The sequence below is a fragment of the Pristis pectinata genome, chromosome 2 (assembly GCF_009764475.1).
Source record: "Pristis pectinata isolate sPriPec2 chromosome 2, sPriPec2.1.pri, whole genome shotgun sequence".
Taxonomy (NCBI): Eukaryota; Metazoa; Chordata; class Chondrichthyes; order Rhinopristiformes; family Pristidae; genus Pristis; species Pristis pectinata.
Genome location: NC_067406.1, coordinates 88,205,572 through 88,224,693, shown reverse-complemented (window position 1 = coordinate 88,224,693; position 19,122 = coordinate 88,205,572). Strand labels below are relative to the sequence as shown.

At 39.9% G+C, this 19,122-nt stretch overlaps 1 protein-coding gene across 1 annotated transcript in view; it reads left to right on the top strand.

The window, feature by feature from the left end:
- cfap299 (cilia and flagella associated protein 299) overlaps nt 1-19,122 on the top strand; it is a 496,835-nt gene that overhangs the window by 375,992 nt on the left and 101,721 nt on the right. The gene's annotated exons all lie outside the window — the stretch shown is intronic.

Sequence of the window (19,122 nt, the reverse complement as noted above, 5' to 3'; positions counted from 1 at the left end):
TGTAATGGATTCTGGAATTTAAACTCCTCCACATTATATCTGGCTTCAGTGTTTGCATTGCACATGAAACAGTAAAAGAACAATTATACCACTATAGTTTATAACCTTGATGAGCACAAGGAGGAAGAGAAGCAAATTGCCTCATTTGCTCTGGTGTTAAATCTACATAAATAAACACCAAGGCACCACTATAATATCCAGACTTCTATTATTTATTATCAATAAAAATTAATTAAATGTTTTAAAAAATTACAGAAACTAAAAACCTGACAAAAAAAGGAATAAGTTGAAGGCAAAAAAAAAGTAGAAAATGGGTGATTTAAAATGAAAAATTCAAAGAAGTGGAAGAATTATGTGCTAATGCAATAAGAAGCATCTTTAATGAGTTGGTAAGAGAAAGGAACAATAAAGGGAGAGAAATAACCAAGGTGGAGTTAGTTAACATTAAAAATGCAATTATTGTTAGACCTTTCCAGTAATTGGCATAAAATATGGTTCCATAGCACACAGCTTTTGAATGCCAAAGAGTTATGAAATAGCATTTGATCTGTGTGCAAATATTTTATGTTGTGAAAAGCAATATCGGTGAAGACATTAGTATGTGTGCAGGTAGTGCCCATCAGAAATAAGTGAAGTGGCTAGATTGTGATATCAAACTGTATAAAGGCTGATTTCACATCAACACTGCTATTCTGACACTTGTGTTCCAGTTAACTCCCTTGCTTCCTCTCAAGGAAATGAAATCAATTTCAGCATTAGGAATAATCTCCCAGCTGCATTATTTTAAGTAAAAAACAAGATGCTGGGGGAACTCAGCAGGTCAGGCAGTGTCTGTGGATGGAAATGGACAGTTGATGTTTCGAGCCGAGATCCTTCATCTGGCTCAGCCCAGACGAAGGGTCTCGACCTGAAATGTTGACTGTCCATTTCCCGCCACAGATGCTGCCTGATTTGCTGAGTTCCTCCAGCACCTTGTTGTTTGTTTCTTGTTTTTGCTCCAGATTCCAGCATCTGCAGTCTCTTGGATCAGCATTATTTTAAGATCATGTTTCCTACCAGAACCCTGGCCTCTGACATCAGGTCCAGGCTCTGGTTCCATAGGCCCACCCATCATTGAGTGCCAATGGCATGGCCTGAGCAGGAACCCAGAAATGTGATACTCAGAGACCAGCGGGTCAGGGACCATGTCGCATCTGACCTTCTGGGACTGAGTCCAGGTCCACATCCATATTCAGCTCTACTCCCAGGTGTGCTATGTATCTGGGCACAGATTTGTCACTGTAAAACACTGGAGTACTGTACCATTGGGTTTAGATCTGTCGCTGCATAACATAAGGTATGGTACTGCTGGCCTTTCACCGTAAACCACCCGCGTACAGTAATGCAGGGGAGAGGTCTGACATTCTGTGATACTGTGGTAGAGTACAGTAGGCCATGGTCACTGTAAAGCTTATACGGTTATGGGTACAGATTTGTCATTGTCATTGTATAACACTTGGGTGCAGTAATGGGGACAGAGGTCTTTCACTGTATAACATTGTTACAGCACTGTTGAGCACAAGTCCTTCACTATATCATACTAGGTTACAGTTTTGATGGACACAGGTTTGTCACTGCCTAAACGAGTACTTATTGGTAGGCACAAATCTGTTTCTTATTACATTGGGATAGATTATAGTAGGCACAAATCACCATGAAATTTGCATAGCTGTAATTACAGCTGTCAGTGTATAACACTAAGGACAGTAACAGGGATGTAGATTTGTCACTGTACAATACAAGGGTACAGAAATGGGGCAAAGGTCTTTCACTGTATAACTGAGATACTGTACTTTTGAGCATAGATCTGTCAGTGTACAACATTGGGATACAGTGCTGGCAGGCACAGGTCTAGTAGGCTATAACGTTGTGACAGACTCCAGTAGGTAAAGGTCATTATAAATATGAGTTTTATAATGACCTTTACCTACTGTAGTGGGTATAGGCCTGTCACTCAACAACAGTAGAGTGCAGTAATGGTGTGCACAGGTCTCTCACTGTATCATACTGGGGTGCAGTACCAGTTGGCACAGGTCTGGCAAAGGTGAAAAGGAGCACTGTGGTGAGTGAACCAGCGTGAGGCAGTGAAAGGAAGCAGTGAGTGGGGCAGCAAGGAGGTGGTGAGGGAAACTGAGAACTGCTTCTTCTGTCTTCAAAACATACAAACGTACGAAAATAAGAAAATGGACTCAGGAGTAGGCCATTCAGCCCATCAAACCTGCCCTGCTATTCAATATGATCAGGGCCGATCTGCTCCAGGCTTCATCTCAAAAATTTATCGACTGCCTCTTTGAATAAGACAAATAAGGTGCAAGGCCCATGATGAGGTAAACTGAGAGATCATCTTTATCATACAAGAGGTCCATTCAAGGTCCTTATAACAGCAGGATAGAAGCTGCCCTTGAGCCCGGTGGTGTGTGTTCTTGTGCTTTTGTATCTTCTGCCCGATTGGAGGGGGTAAGGAGAGAATGACCGGGGTGGGAGGGGTCCTTAATTATGTTGGCTGCTTTCCCAAGGCAACAGGAAGTGTAGAGAAAGTCAATGGAGGGGAGGTTGGTTTTCACGATGGACTGGGCTGCGTTCACAACTCTCTGAAATTTCTTGCCATCTTGGACAGAGCAGTTGCCATACCAAGCTGTGATGCATCCAGATAGGATGCTTTCTATGGTGCATCTATAAAAATTGGTGAGGTTCATCAGGGACATGCCAAATTTCCCTCACCTTCTAAGGAAGCAGAGGTGCTGGTGTGCTTTCTTGGCCATAGTGTCCACGTGGCTGGAACAGGACAAGTTGTTGATGCTATTTACAAGTAGGATCTTGAAGCTCTCCACTATCTCCATCTCAGCACCATTGATACAGACAAGGGCATGTACTCCGCCCCGCTTCCTGAAGTCAATAACTAGCTCTTTATTGGCATGGTGCCAAGACAACAACCTCAGCCTCAACATCAGCAAAATAATGATTTTCTGACCACCAGTACAGTACTCTGATGGTTTATGGTGAAAGGCCAGCAATACTATACCTAATATTATGCAGCAACAGATCTGAACCCGATGGTACAGTACTTTAAGTGACAAATCTGTGCCCACTGACATAGTGCACCTGGGTGTAGAACTGAATATGGACGTGGATCTGGACTCAGTCCCAACATGATTTAGCTTCCAATCCTCCGGGTAGAGAATTACAGAGTCACCACCCTCTGCGAGAAGTTCCTATGCATCTCAGTTTTAAATGACTATCCCTAATCTTATAACTGTGTCCCTTCATTTGAGTGGAGACATCTTGTCATCAACCCTGTCATGCTCCCTCAAGGTCTTATATGCTTCAATAAGATCATCCCTCATTCTTCTAAATTCTTCTATAAAATGATTGGAAACATCAGTACCTGTTTATATACAGTTAAAATGATACATGTTTCTCATTTGTCGCCATCTGAATTGGTTTCTATCATAGAACTTGACCTCCCCTCTATAAAACTGTTCACTGCTGTTTTAAGGAATCATCAAGAACTCACAAATTAGTTGCTGATGATTTCAACTGATTGCTGCAATCATTGTTCAGTTATTTGGTGCTTTCTAGAATTTCTCAAAGTTTCCAAAATCTGCAGGGAGTGTTGTAGTTGATGCTGAAGGACTTTATCCTGACTTCATGACTTCTACAGAAACCAGTTGCTTTCATACTTGGGTGCATTAGTAAGCATTCCTCTGTAAATACAGCAGGTGTGGGAGAATGAGAAGGGCATGCGGCACAGGGTAGGCAACAAGAACAAAGAGGAGGGTGGTGACAGAGAAGGATTCTCACAATGACGACATGTCCAATCAGGGTGTTCAAGGAGTAATTTTCTCTCCTAAATCTCTGTGGAACCAAGTTGGATATTCTTGCCCTTCAAATAAGTACACCTTTACTCTTACTTGCCACATTCTGCAGTTGTAACAGCAATGTCACAATAGGAAAAGCACCACATTTGGCAGTGGCTGTACCCACATCTGACTGAATCCATTAACTCCCATGCATAGATCACTTTCCAGCTTGTAGTGAGAGATATTTGCGTTGCCCCACGGCTTGCTGTTCAATATTGCACAACACAAATGTTTTCTGTGTATTGTTCCCTGTTGCTCAAATACAACAGAGGGAACAACCCGACATCTAGATAGGAATGCAAGCTGACTCATGTTGCAGGGTGTGTTGATTTCCCACACATCGTTTTCTGGGCACTTCATATTAACTCTAAACCAGAACCAAAATGAATTCCCGTTGATACATGACCATTGAAGCATTGTCCCTGGTATGGGCTGAAGTATCGACAATCCATCTTTATTAGTGGGCAACAGTCCTATGAATAGCGGTGTCCAAGACCATAATGGTGATATTTGCTAAAACGTTTTTTTAAAAATTGCAGGAGATGAAAATCAGAAATAAACCTGAAAATATTGGAAATGCTCTGCAGATGAGGCAGCATCTGTGGAAAGAGAAACTGAGTTAATATTTTAGATTGAAGACCCTTTATCAGAGCTGGGAAAGAAAGAAAGCACATTAGTGTTAAGTTTGGATAGTGATGGATAGAAGAAAAGGAAGATCTCTGAAAGAGTGATACCAGGATTGCCATGGAGATATGCTGTGGATGGAATTATGCCATTGGTAGGTTAATGAGGAAAGTTAGAGTGAGAACATGAACAAAAGAACATAAAAACTGCACAATGTAGAGCTGTAGGTAATTTCCAACAGGTCGGGGGAGAGAAAAACTGAACCAATGTTACAAATTGATAACCCAGAGAAGAACTAGCCAGTTTTAATACACACAGATAGATCGAGTGACTACAACTGTAGAATTTGATATTGAGTCTAGAAGGCCACACATCCAGACAGAAGATGAGATATCGATTGTCAAGCTTATATTGGGTCTTGTTAGTACAGGGCAGGAGGACTCAGATAGAGAGGCCAGAGTGTGAGTGGGATGAAGAATTAAAGCAGTAGGCAAACGGAAGCTAGGTTTGTGCCTGTGGACTGAACTCAGGTACTCCACACAGTGATGTCCCGCTCTACATCTGGTTTCTCCAGTGTAGAAGCGACCTCATCATGAGCACCGAATGCAGGATTAGGAGAAGTGCAGGTGAATTACTGCTTTACTTGGAAAGATTGTTTGAGTTCCTGGATGGCCAGGAGAGAAGAAGTAAAAGGACAGGTATTGCACCACCTCTGATTGCATGGGAAGGTACTGTGAGAACAGAAGTGATAGGTGGAGACAGAAGTGTGGACCAGGGAGTTGCGAAAGGAACATTTCCTTTGGTGTACTGAAAGTGGAGGAAGATGTGTCTTGGGTGGAATCTCATTTGAGGTCGTGGAACTTGCAATCTGCTGAATGCAGAACCTGTCGAGTGAGGTGGAAGGTGAGCCACTGGGGGAACTTCATCCCCTTTCTACTTTCTCCTTTCTTCCTGAACCATGACTTCGCCCTCTACCACAAGTGACAAAGCCCTTGACTCACATGTCACCCATTGCCTGCACTTTGATCTGAACGCCTCTGCTCCAAGACAGAGCAAAGACACAGTGGGCTGGCTGAGGGCAATCCTTATGGCAACAAGCATCTTTTTGGTCTTCCAACAAGACTACTGAATGATAGAGATGGTTTAGAGCAAGGGAATGCAGACAAAGTGTATTGAGCAGTATCTGAGTTTAGTATTGCTGTTAGTAGGATGTGGTGTTTGCAGATAGGTTCACTGACCATGCCCATGCAAGTGAGGTCAATTAATTTCTTTCAGAACTGCAGCCAGGTCCTGGAGGTGTGACTCCTGGCATTACTCTCCATATCTATTGGTTTACATCACTTAAAACCTGAAATGTTTAAAATCTTTTGTCCTTATTTTCAAAGCCCTCCATTCTGTATTACCTCTCCCAACCCTGCTGAACATTCCATTCATAGTTGCGTAATTGCTCCACCTGCAAGATCATTGGTGCAGCTGGTAAACATTGCCATTTCGAGCATGGATGAATAATATTTGCATCCAATCATTTTGTATGAATTTTTCCACGTCTTCATTTGTTTTGACCTTCCTTCTATGTTTTTTTCACTATTTATCAAAGTTCATTGCTTGGTGCAGTCTGGTAGTTCTTGCATCTCAGGACCTTTAACCAGACACAGGAAAACTTGATTCACAGGGAATGATTATAGCTGTTCCTTCATTATCAGTTACCATTCATTTCTGCTTGCAAAAGCACTATACCCTCTGTTTAAATTCTTATATGACTCAGTAATTGTTTAGATTAACTGAAACTTTGTTATCGTTATATTAGTGTTATTTTCCGCTGGTTGTGTTTACATTATAACTTCATGAAAAAGTGAATATTTACACCATTAACTCCATTGTCTTAACATCAGCTTGGATACTACACCCCATGAAGAAATAGTTTGATGTGTGTGCTGACTTCTCATTTAAGTATCTGGAACAGCTTAAACAATGAAAGTAGATATAATGCTTTATAAAGGGAAGAACATTCTGTCACACACAATAGTTCCTATAACTGTAAAATAAGTTACATTTCCTTGTAGAATGTATAATAAAAATGCTTGTATTGCATCATTTATGTTCCCCACACCTGCAGTAAAGTACCTTCTATATAATCTAAATTGCAGTTATAAAATCTTAGTTTCAAATAGTAAATGAAAGTTCACTTTGTTAGTACATTTACAAAACACAAGCGTGCATGTATGCGCTCATGCATACGCAGGCACACATACACACAGAGGCATGTTTATAAAAACAATGCGCTAAATGTCGGGAGTCATCACCAGCAATGTACAAATGGTACTATAGAACAAACCAATTAGCAAAATTCATGAAGTTTTTGTAGCATCTGGCCTTTTAGCAATATAATTTTGTTTTATTTTAAAACTCAGCTGTTTTGTTCTCTATGGGGTAAGTCTTTTCTTAAGGATTATTTACTAAATACTTCAATTCCCAAATGGTGTGTGAATGAAAAGATCGTTTAGATTCATTTTTTTGCTTTTGTAGTAGCACCGTCAATGAAACACATTTAAGCTGGAGGCCCAAGATTCATTTCAATATGTCCTTGTACCTTGCATCTATAATTCCACCGAGCTGCTGCAGGTACAAACTGAGCATTTAGAAAGGGCTCATTGGTTTGGGTCAGTTAGAATGCTGATAGTGGCACTCTCATGGGCCCTGTGAGATGACCAGGAGAGAGAAAGAGGGAGTGATAAGGAGGACGGTTTGGGGGTGTAGTATGAAAGGCCATGGCTGTCATGTGACAGTGACAACACTGACCCCTCTGTTCAGAGGACAGCATTGCTCATTGGGGCGGAAGCGACACCACTGTCAATCAAGGTTTGGCTCCACCCCACCCATTAGCTATAAACCTAAGGATTGGTCTTGGCGAGCGCCTTTGTTCCTGGGCATACCTGACCATTGGCTTTGATAAACACCTTTGTCCTTGACCCCAAAACATTGGCCTGTTTGAATTACCTGGTCTGACTCCACCCAGCCTTCTAGCACAATAAGAATGTTGCATGTTCCTGGTGCTCCCTCTCTCTCGACTGCCCCAGGAATCGTGGAACAACGCTGAAGAGACCATTGGTGAGAGTGGGCACTGCCACGAGGTTCAGGGGCGTCCCAGTAGATTCCAAGGAACGTTAGAGCCAATGCTTGTCCAGAGTCAAGGTGTTCAGGCATTGTATTGTTTATTCCTTGATCATTTGTAACCAGTTTATTGTGTGTGTGTGTGTGTGTGTGTGTGTGTGTGTGTGTGTGTGTGTGTGTGCATCTCACCCTTGTTGCTATTTCCCTCACGTTTGCAATCTCCTACTTGTGTGTGTGCAAGTGTGCATCCATTCCCATTCGTTCTGTTCCCACGTTTGCCTTTGCGATTAAACTATTTTAAGATCCAAAGACTGTGTCCAGAGTCCTCCATCTTTAAGACCCGAAAGAACCTTTTCACACAACAGGGGGGTGGGGGGAGAGAGAGCGAGATTGGCAGCATCCACACTGGTAATATACAGCTAGAGGACAAAAGCGTGTTCCATATGTATTCAGGCTAAAATTTTTTTTTAAAAGCATCGTTTCATTGACTCTCCTACTGAATAGGCAGGGTAACAAATGCTATCTGCATCTTCCTCAATTTCTGACAAGTCTTCAAACAAGATCTTCTGATGAAAATTAAGTTCCCCTTCCCCATGGGCGGGAGGACATTGTCTGTTTCCGGTAACCAATAGGGACTCTGAATATTGCTTAAGCTAGTATAACATTGGGCATATTTCAGAAGTTTATCATTGCCTCAGAGAGGTTACCCTTTCTACCATTGTTTATTATTCAAAATGGACAAAAGGAGCTGCATTTGTTTCTGCTGTATATCTAAATGTAGATCTGCAGGCAACCCTTTCCTTGCCTTAAGAATTTAAAATGTCAAACCTCAAAGTAGACTGCAAAAGTCCTTCATTTCTGCTCTGTGTACTGTATGAAATCTCCTTCACATTGATAATCTACAGGCAATTTGAACATTCTTGCAAATACCTCTTATTGCTCATAAAGCTGAATCTTCCCTTTGCCTGAAATTAAGAGCTCACTTTTGTATTGCTAGAAACAGAAGACATTTTATCATATAAACTCCTTTTCCTCTAGCATTCCACTTTCAGGATCATGAAGTAGTTAATGCTGTTAAAGTCTTGGCATTGGAGCTCTTGACATTGAACCTGTTCATGTCACAGATCTTCAGGAATTAACTGAAGGCCAATGCAATTTGCAAAGAGACTTTGTTACCGACTTATCATCCTTTTTGCTGATTCCAGTCCTGTATGTCCATTAATTGACCCCAGATTCTCTGTGCCCACTTATGCAATCATCTGGCACAGATACTGCAACCATCTCCCAAACAACTAGAAGCTTACCAATTCTGTAACCAGGTTATAATTGCAGTATACAATGGCATGCAAAAGTTTGGGCATGCCTGGTCAAAATGTCTGTTACTGTGAATAGCCAAACATACCGTTGCTCATTGCGGCCAAAAAGTTCTATTTTAACTTCATCAGTCCACAGGACTTGTTTCCAAAATGCATCAGGCTTGTTTAGATGTTCCTTTGCAAACTTCTGACACTGAATTTTGTGGTGAGGATGCAGGAAAGTTTTTCATGAAAAGAACGCCTCTCCAACTGTTAAGCACGGGGGTGGATCGATCATGCTTTGGGCTTGTGTTGCAGCCATTCGCATGGGAAACATTTCACTGGTAGAGGGAAAAATGAATTCAATTAAATACCAGCAAATTCTGGAAGCAAACATCACACCATCTGTAAAACAAAAAGCTGAAGATGAAAAGAGGATGGCTTCTACAACAGGATAACTATCCTAAACACACCTCAAAATCCACAATGGACTACCTCAAGGGGCACAAGCTGAAGGTTTTGCCATGGCCCTCACAGTCCCCTGACCTAAACATCATCGAAAATCTGTGGATAGACCTCAAAAGAGCAGTGCATGCAAGATGGCCCAAGAATCTTACAGAACTAGAAGCCTTTTGCAAGGAAGAATGGGTGAAAATCCCCCAAACAAGAATTGAAAGACTCTTAGCTGGCTACCGAAAGCATTTACAAGCTGTGATACTTGCCAAAGGGGGTGTTACTAAGTACTGACCATGCAGGGTGCCCAAACTTTTGCTTCGGGCCCTTTTCCTTTTTTGTTATTTTGAAACTGTAAAAGATGGAAATAAAAAAGTAATCTTGCTTAAAATGTTAAAGAAATGTGTCATCTTTAACTTTATGCCTTTAGGAAATCAGGTCATCTTTTACTCGCTTAGCTATTCAATGTAACAGAAATTTTGACCAGGAGTGTCCAAACTTTTGCATGCCACTGTATATGGTATTATTATATGCAACATAAAGACAAATGGTATGAAGATAGCCAGATTATAATTTAAATATTGAATTAAATGAGCAGTCATTGTTAAAAATAATCTTGGTTCTGAGATAATGAGATTGAAATTTTTTGATTATCCTGTGTAGTTACCATCAAACACAAGCAAAAGTGTAATGTCAGATGTGAGAATTCAATGAGCATCCCAAGTCCCAAATTAACATCAAAGTTTCCATAAAGACTAGAGCCAGCAATACGTTCCATGTTCTAAACTGGACTCAGTTGCTTTCAATAGTATCATATCTGAACTAATCATCCATATAAGAGCTGGACTAATCTGCTCAGCTTCTTCAAAATCCATTCATGGTTCTGATACTAGCTCTCATTCTCCTTCTGCAAATGGTGCCTGACCTTCTGAGTGTTTCCAGCACTTTCTGATTTTATTTAATTTTGCCCAGCCTCCTTTTTTCCTTCCTCCCAAAACCAAATGTTAATCATGTAGCTAAGGTTTTTTATCCCCTTTTGCCCATGTTTTTTCATTCTAAAGAGGGCAGCAGATTTATTTATTTTTTTATATTACAACAGTTATCAAGTAAACATTGGTCTGAAATGAGCAGTATTTTTATGAAAGACGTCTAGGTCATAGAGTTTTCTGCAGATGGCAAGGAAAATGCCCACCTGTGTATATGCCTGGTTTCTCTATTGCATAGTTTTTACACAAGGCCTACTGTGTGGGAACCTATTCCCTCTGAAACAAGTAGCAGCTTTCAAGCAGTGGAATCAGGTCACAAACACCAAAAGCACAGTTCTCAAATGTTCCTGCGGAGTAATATTTCCACTTCCCCACCACATTTACGCAAAGCTGTCAGTGGCAACCTCATCTGCCTCCTCCACATAGCACACCTTAATAGACAACAGCCAGCTGAGACCCCAGGGCACCTGCAGAATCATTCACACTACACAATTGTTTGTCTTAAAGAAAGCTGGTTAGCCATCGTTCTGAAACATTTCCATTTTCTTAGAAGACTAATGTTGCCTGACACTATACTACCGAAACACATTATATAGTTCTGAAAGACTGCCAACCCATGTGATAGTGCAAGGCAAGTGAGAGGAAAAATAATATGTGAAAGACCCTTTTATCCATTTCCTCTGTTGTCATGGGGTCACTCACAAAGTTGCTATGCTAGCTCACAAATTAATGCTGTGACCACCCACTGGTCCATTGCTTAGCAGACTGAGACTGACTGGATGATACTTAACCCCATGTTATCATAGCTCACAAGAAAAGGGGAAAACATGAAATATCATCAGTCAGTGAGACAAAATTATAGTTTGGTCTGAATGAAATAAACAATTTGAAGTTCAATTAACTGACAGTTATGAGATTCTTATAGAGTTCATTACATATTTGCCTCAGTCTTTTATAATTATTTTGTTGTGTTGAAGATTATGGAAGGATGACCCAACGGCATACTCAGTTAATTATATGAATTTAGTTTATTTAACTTCTTTGAGGTTACATAAATACATTAATTATGTTCATTTATTTTTAAATTACAAAGTGATATTGATACTTGCCAAAAGGATTATGTATGATCTACAGTGTGAACATTGGCATCCTTTTGTTCTGTGGGATGGTGGGTATTTCAGCCTAGGGCTGAAATATAAATGTGATTGAATATTTCAGTTTGAGAGTTGCATTATCTATGGCTGTGACTGTAAGGTGAATGTGCCGTACTTGAATAGTTCTCATGGATTATTTTCTCTTCAAGCTGTTGGGAGTCAATTCCTCATCGACTCTAGAAAGGCATCAGAATCTGGAGTCAATGAGGGTCCTTGTTCCAGTTCATCTGCCAGGATTTCCCATTGATCAGGATCTATTCAAAATGCCTTCACATATCATTTTACAGTAAAGCTTGAGATATTCTGTTTTTCTTGTACCCACAGATAGTTCTCCATCTGTCATTTACTTGGGTAATCAACCACCTTCCAATCTATCAAGATGGCTAAACCAGCACAATATTTTGTCTTGCTTAGTAAAGTTGCTTTATGAATAACTTCTGAAATGATGACACTCTCTAGTCATTTGATATTGAGGAAGCAGCACAGAAAGAAGCTTGTTGACCTTTGCTTTTCGTGTTCCTAAGTTGTCTATGCTTTCCTACCAAATACGTATGAGAGTGCTAGCCAAATAGGCTTTGTCTTAGTCTTAATCTTAGTCTTGATGTTGAGCTGGGTTTTATTTTCATGCGTTTTTAAGTAGTCTGCTGAAAATGTTGGCAGCTCTTCCATTGTGAATATTGAGCTCTTCATACAGTGAAAGGTCATTAGTCACTGTAGTACCAATATACCTGAACGTTTGAACTGTTTCTAATTGATTGGGGTGATTAATGGATCTTGTGAAGCTTCTTGTCTGAATGCAGCTGTTTTCTTTATGTTGGTGGTGAGAACAGATGCCTGACAAGCTCTGGGAAGGTGATCTCTAAGTTTTTGTAGTAGATCTTTGTCATGGATTATAAGGACAACAGCATCAATGAATAAAAGTTCCTAATAAGCACCCTTCTCCATTTGGCCTTCACCTTGATAGGATAAGGAGTTTCCTAACATGTGTATACTGCATCATCCATGTCTTTTAATACCCCATTTAAATGTACTGAGAGGAAAATTCCGAACTGTATAGGGATATGACACATTCTTATTTCTCACCCTAAAGTTCCTTGAAGTAGATCCATCAAAATAAACAGTGGTCTTCAGGTTGTCAAGGAAAGAGCATTTAGGACTTAAAAGGGATCATGTCTTTTCTAGGACTGCATTTCTTTTGATGGTGTTGGTTAAATTCATAAAGATGATATAAAATGATCAATTTTGCTCTCTGTACCTTTCATGAAGTTGGTGCAGAGAAAATATCATGTCTCTAATTGAGCTTCCAGCTCTGAATCCATACTGAGATTCAGAACACAAACTAAGTAGCAGCTCTAGCTTAAATGCAATTGCTTCTGAATACCAAATTTGTAGATGATATTTGCTTGGAAGTTTCGTTGAACTCTTTGTCTTAAAACTATCCATCAATCTTATGCCTTTTGGCATTTTATCTTAAACAAATCAATCCCTCTGGTAACATATGAGTTCTTTTGCAAATATTAAACATCTGTATGCTGATATCATTACAGTACTGTCAAGCTTTTCACTGATAGTAGAGTGCAGCATGTTTTCAGTGTAAAATCTGTGACCAAGCCAACCAAATAAATTTTATACAGTTGTGGTGATCTGAAGCATTATACAAGATATAGCACTGGAATAAAGAGGGACCTCGTTATGCTGAAACCCAGTCAAAGAGGGAGTCAGATGGTGGTTTAGAAATGCGTTGACTACAGGAACTGGCAAAATACCCCAGAATCCAATGTGAATCATGTTATCCCATGTCAGAGACTTGAAGTGTCAAGCCTATGCTCTGGGTTTATACTGTAAGGATATTGAACATATACCTCATCATCATGCAAGTAAGTTCATGTTCAATCATGGCCATACATACACAGGGTATAAATGCCATGAAAATTAGTTTTTTGCAGCAGCAGCAGCAGCAGCAGCACAGCACTTTACAAACATGTCAAACAAATTACACAAGTTTAAATTAACAAATTATACATATCTTACACAACAAAATAAACAAATATAAACATAATGACATTAGTGCAAGTTGAGGGAAATGTAGTCCAATTTTCAATAGTTCAATGAGGGAAATATAGTCCAAATGGGGTACTATAATCCAAAATTAGGGTTTTTCAGGTCAGTTCACGAACCTGAGCTGTTGTGGGTCTTCAGGCTTCTGTAGCTCCTGCCTGAAGACAGCAACGAGAAAATGGCCTGGATGGTGGGGGTCTTTAATGATGGATGTCACCTTCCTGAGACATCACCCCTTATATATGAACTCGATGGGGCGGGGAGAGGGGGAGAGCTGTACCCATGATGCCACCACTCTCTGTAGCCTCTTGCGTTCTTGTGCATTGGAGTTCCCACACCAGGCCGAATACCAAAGCTTGCAGCTCAGAGCTGCTTTTAAAATACTGTTTGTCAACCAGCTGCCCAATAGCTGACTTCACACAGCCAATGCCCGCATCAGTGTAAACCTGCCAGGTTTTTATAGACAAACAGCAAGGAAAGCCCTTTCATACTGGTTTTGTTCACTTACTTTATAGAATCATAGAATCATAGAATCATAGAACAGTACTGCACAATACAGGCCCTTTGGCCCACAATGTTGTGCCGACCTTTAAACCTCGCCTAAGACTATCTAACACCTTCCTCCCGCATAACCCTCTGTTTTAAATTCCTCCATATGCTTATCTAGTAATATCTTGAATTTGACCAATGTACCTGCCTCCACCACCACTGATGTGATATTGTAACATTACATGAAAATGTTGTCAGGGTTGTTCTCAGGGGCATGAAGAGCTTCCCACTAAAATAAAAACACAGGTAGTTTCAAAATGCAACAAACTTGAGGACATTGGTGTAAAATAATTTGATGCAATATTTAAAGAAGTTAAAATATTATACTCTTAATGCAAAATAATGCTTTACCAGTCAAGGTGTTCCAGAACAATCATGTCAAAGACAGAATCTTTGTAGAAGAGTTTTTGTTTTGAAGTGGCCCTTCCACTGGGTGCTGATTGATTCTTTGTCCTTGATTTACCGATGTTTGGTACAAGGTCCATTCTCTTGTATGCATCATTGAATAAGTCAGAGATAACTTGGGAGCTCAGCCTCCAAGTGTGCACATAGCACATTTAGTCTCTGTACCACAGCGTGATGTTGAAGTTGGAGTGATCATGGTTCTGGTGTAGAGCTGTCAGAGGTTAAACAATTTCACATTCATCCTGTAATTTAGCTTCACTCCAGTTTGTTGGAAGTCAGGTGCAATATTGCAGTGAGGAAGGTGAAGAAGGTTGGAACACAGACAGCCTTGCTTAACCCCAGTCCACACTGAGATTGCGACTGTGCTGGACCTTATGATTAGAATCATGGCTTGCATGTCATTGTGTAGCAGAAGTAGATCAGAGACAAATTTCTGAGGACAACTAAATTTGAGGAAGATTCTCTGTGGTATCTCTTGGTTAACAGAATCAAAGGCTTTTTTTTGAGAGCTCATAAAATGGCACATGTATTCTTAATGCTACTCCCTGAATTCTTCTTGGGAATTGTTGCAATCAAGATCTGACCGAGTCCCTTTTGATAGATGGAATCCACACTGCAACTTCAGAAGCTGCTCACTGGCCATAGACAGGAGATAGCTGAGGAGAACCCTCGTGAAGGCTTCTTGTGATAGATTGCAGGGACAGCCCTTGGTAATACTGTAATTGGATCTGTCTCCTTTCTTGAAAATGGTCACAATTACAGAATTTCTGAATTCCCTCATCTCAGATGCGGGAGATAAGACTGAATATGTGCCAAAATTTCCTGTCTTTCAAGTCTTGATAGCTCAGGATAGATATTGTCTGCTCCCAAGGCTTTGTTTTTGTCTTTACAGATGGCATATATGGCTTTTTCAATCTCTTGTCAGTGTGGTGTGGTGGTGATTCTGGACCAGGTGGAATGTGGGATGGAGTCCAGGAGACTTGCATCAAAGATTAGGTTTCAGTTGAATTCTTCAAAATGATCTTTCTAGAGGGCACAGACTGTGTGTCTGTTCTTGATAAGGTGCCTTCTGTACTTGGCTCTGGTACGCTGTTGGGTATTTAGGCTATAGATGATAATGACAGCACTGTATACATTATCTATTAGCAAGTGCTAGATCTCCTGTGCTCTTTCACCCATTCTTTAGACAATGTTTGATTTCAGATTAGCTTTGTTCACTTTAAGTGTGATGGAGCTTCCAATCCAAGTACACCATGAGTTTGCGGTTAATTAGCTCCTGGTCATTCTCTTCAAACTCATCCTGTGTTTTCTATTACACATGTCAGCAATCTCTGCATACTTGCTAATTATAACAGACTTCAGGGTTGACCAGGCACTATGAACTCTCTGTGACTCTTATTGAAACACTCTAGTTACCATTACCCTTAATGATACCCAGTACTATTGTAGATTTTTTTTAAGTTTCTGAATTTCCTCTCACCCAAACCCACCTTCCACCACTATGTAGTTTAAAAGCCCTGCTACAGCACTAGTAATTTGATTCACAAGAACAGCAGTTCTTGTGCCAATACGGAGATTAAACTTGCATCTGTGCACGCTTAAGGCTGGGAAACCCATTTACTCCACATCAATCTTTGAGCCCCATGTTCAACTCTCTGATCTTGTTGACCCTATGCCAATTTGGCTCAGGTAGTAATCCAGAGATTATTACCTTTGTGAATCTGCTTTATAATTTAGTCTATCGCTACACAAACTCCTATAAACAGCATTTTTTTTTCATTGTGATATCTCTGTTGTAGGTATCCGCATGGACCAAGCAATTAGATCTTATCCCTCCCATTCCAAGTTCTCCTGACCTAAAGAGATACCTTTGATTCTGGCACCGGAAAAGCAACATAGCCTTCAGGACTCATGCTTGTAGCTGCAGAGGACAGTATTTATACAGTCCCCTACCACAACTACATTCCTTTTTTTCATTCTATCGACTCAGATATCCCCATTTACCACAGTACTCTGAACAGTTTACTCCTCCTCCCTGCAGTCCCTAGTCTTGTCAACATATAATGCAAGAACCTCATACCTGCCAGACTGAACCTCCTCCAATTCATCCACAACAATTCATGAATAGTTCCTAATCCACCAGTTGTGCCTGCCTTCCAAACAAAGTGTCCAAGTAACCTTCTCCCTTTCCAAGGCATCATAGTATCTGAAACTCATAGTCCTTCCAGTTCACTCAGTCAAAGCTCCTCAAGCTGTAGACACTTAAGGCAGATGTGACCATGATGGCTAGTAGTGATCTCCTATATGTACAGTCACAACATATATTCTGCCATTTCATGTGTGCCATTATTTATTTAACACAAGTAATTATCTAATTCTAAGATAGCAATTTTCGTGATACTTTATGCTCTGGATTGCAATTTAGAACAAACCTCTTCTGTTCTGCAAACAATTTGGTATTAAATAGAGGATGCATCTTTGGGGGTAAAGTTCTAGCAAGATGGACTTCTGCTTTCCTTCTAAATCCACATTAACCCAAACCCATTTTGCTCATTCATTGCTTAATCAGTATGATTCACTGCCATTTATCTGGCATAATACCTGCAGCCCAAAGGGATCCTGGAAAATCTCTTAATTCTGCAGCAGGAATCCTGCTTCAACACCAAAAGAGCCCTAAAGGTTAGGGCGTGTCCAGTTGAAGCCTGAAGATGAGATTGAACACTTCAATAGGTAGATGCTCATGAGTTGACTGGAGAAAGAGGAAGCTGCTGCAAGGAGAGGAGGCCCTCCTTCGAGCACAAGTGAACATGACTCAGTGATTATGATATAGATAAACCTGGCCATTATGAAAGTGACTAACCATCACCGATGCACAAATAGGAATCATTTACTAGAGGTTGTACTAATAATAATACTAAATTCTAAATTTCTTTTCCAACAATAAGAAAACTAAAACAGCAAATTTACGGCTTGTTCATATGCTTTTTTTTTATTATTATCCATATCATGCTTGGAATTTGCTTTCCAAATTAAGGTTGAAAGTCAGTTCAGGTAACTGGATAATTTGGATAAACAAGGTTCATTTGTCAAAAATTAATATAATTACAGGATATAAATATTGGATTAAAGTGTAGAGCTCCACTAACCTAACTGGGAATATTTTTAACTTCACTAAGATCCTGATAAAGAGTTCAGAATACGTTTTGTAGATTGGGAGATTTTGTTCTATCTCCATTTTATTTAATCATGTGTTTTGTTTGCTAACTTATGGTTTTGCAATTATCTGTAAGAGTTCTGTTTTTTTTTTCCTCCCATTGCCTTTCATGGGTGGCTGATACCATATCAAGAAAAATGATCTGTTCATTTTCCATTTCCAACTACTGTACGATTTCCACCTGGCTAATTCAATTGTGTGCTTGTGCTGAATTGCAGGTACACTATCTTGTTGGGACTGCAGCCAGTCCTGTATTTGATAGGATCTACCGGGCAAATGCATAGATGTATTTAGCATTCAGTTTCACAAGAGTTCAATGATCACTATCTCCCTAACTAGAGCAAAAAAAGGTCATCATATTTCTTTGATTAGGAATCCATTTTTGTATTTTGTTTATAAGTCATCAAGCTTTTGATAAGCAAAGTGAATCAACTACTGTTGACAATTGCTTCAACACAACTAAATGGAAAACAAATCTCTTCCAAAGAACAAAAAATTTGTATCATGAAATTCCCCCTGCATTTCAGATATTAAGATATTGGAGCTTTATGACAATAATTATACAATATTGTCCAAAAGACTAATATTTATTTCCAAATTGAAGCATTTACCTGCTGGCAGCACTGAGACCTCCTGGTGCAGCACTTAGAAAGTTTCCTCTGACGGGAATCATGAGACTTCACCCACAAGAAATATTACTCACCTCACAGTCATGAAAGACAAATAATACAGGAACAGACACTCTAGCCAATTGCTTCCCCTCTGCCACCCACGGCACTAAATTAATTATACCATCCTGGTCACCATGCCAACTGATTTCACTTAAGTACAAATCATATCAGGGATGGCACCTGGAAAATTTTGAGTCAGCAGGCTTTACTTCCACACTGAATAGTCAATCTGTGAATTAAGACTAAAGAACTTGAGCTTTTCCTGTTTTCCTATGACAAATCACATTGTGAGTGTTCCAGGAGGTATATCAAAGAATAGAAAGTAAAACTAATGAAAACAAAGGAGAAAGAAAACACTTAAATAGCACAAGGTCTTTGCTCCAGTATATCTGCCTCTGCATCAGTTTTTGGAGTAATTGATGTAAGAGTATAATAAGACCACATTGAGTTAGAGAAACATTATCATCTTTCCCTCCCCCCCTCGTGGACAGTTTATGTTTTAGTGACAAATATATTTAAAAAAGTAAAACCTTGGGTTTTAGTGATAAATACATTAAAAAAAGTAAAACCTTGGGTCATACCAGATTTTCTTGTCAGAAGATAATGACGTTGAATCAGTAAACGGAATTTTGGTCACAGCAACAAAAAACAAATAAAGATTTACAGTAAACTGTCTGCTGTATAAAATTAGAAATATTAAATG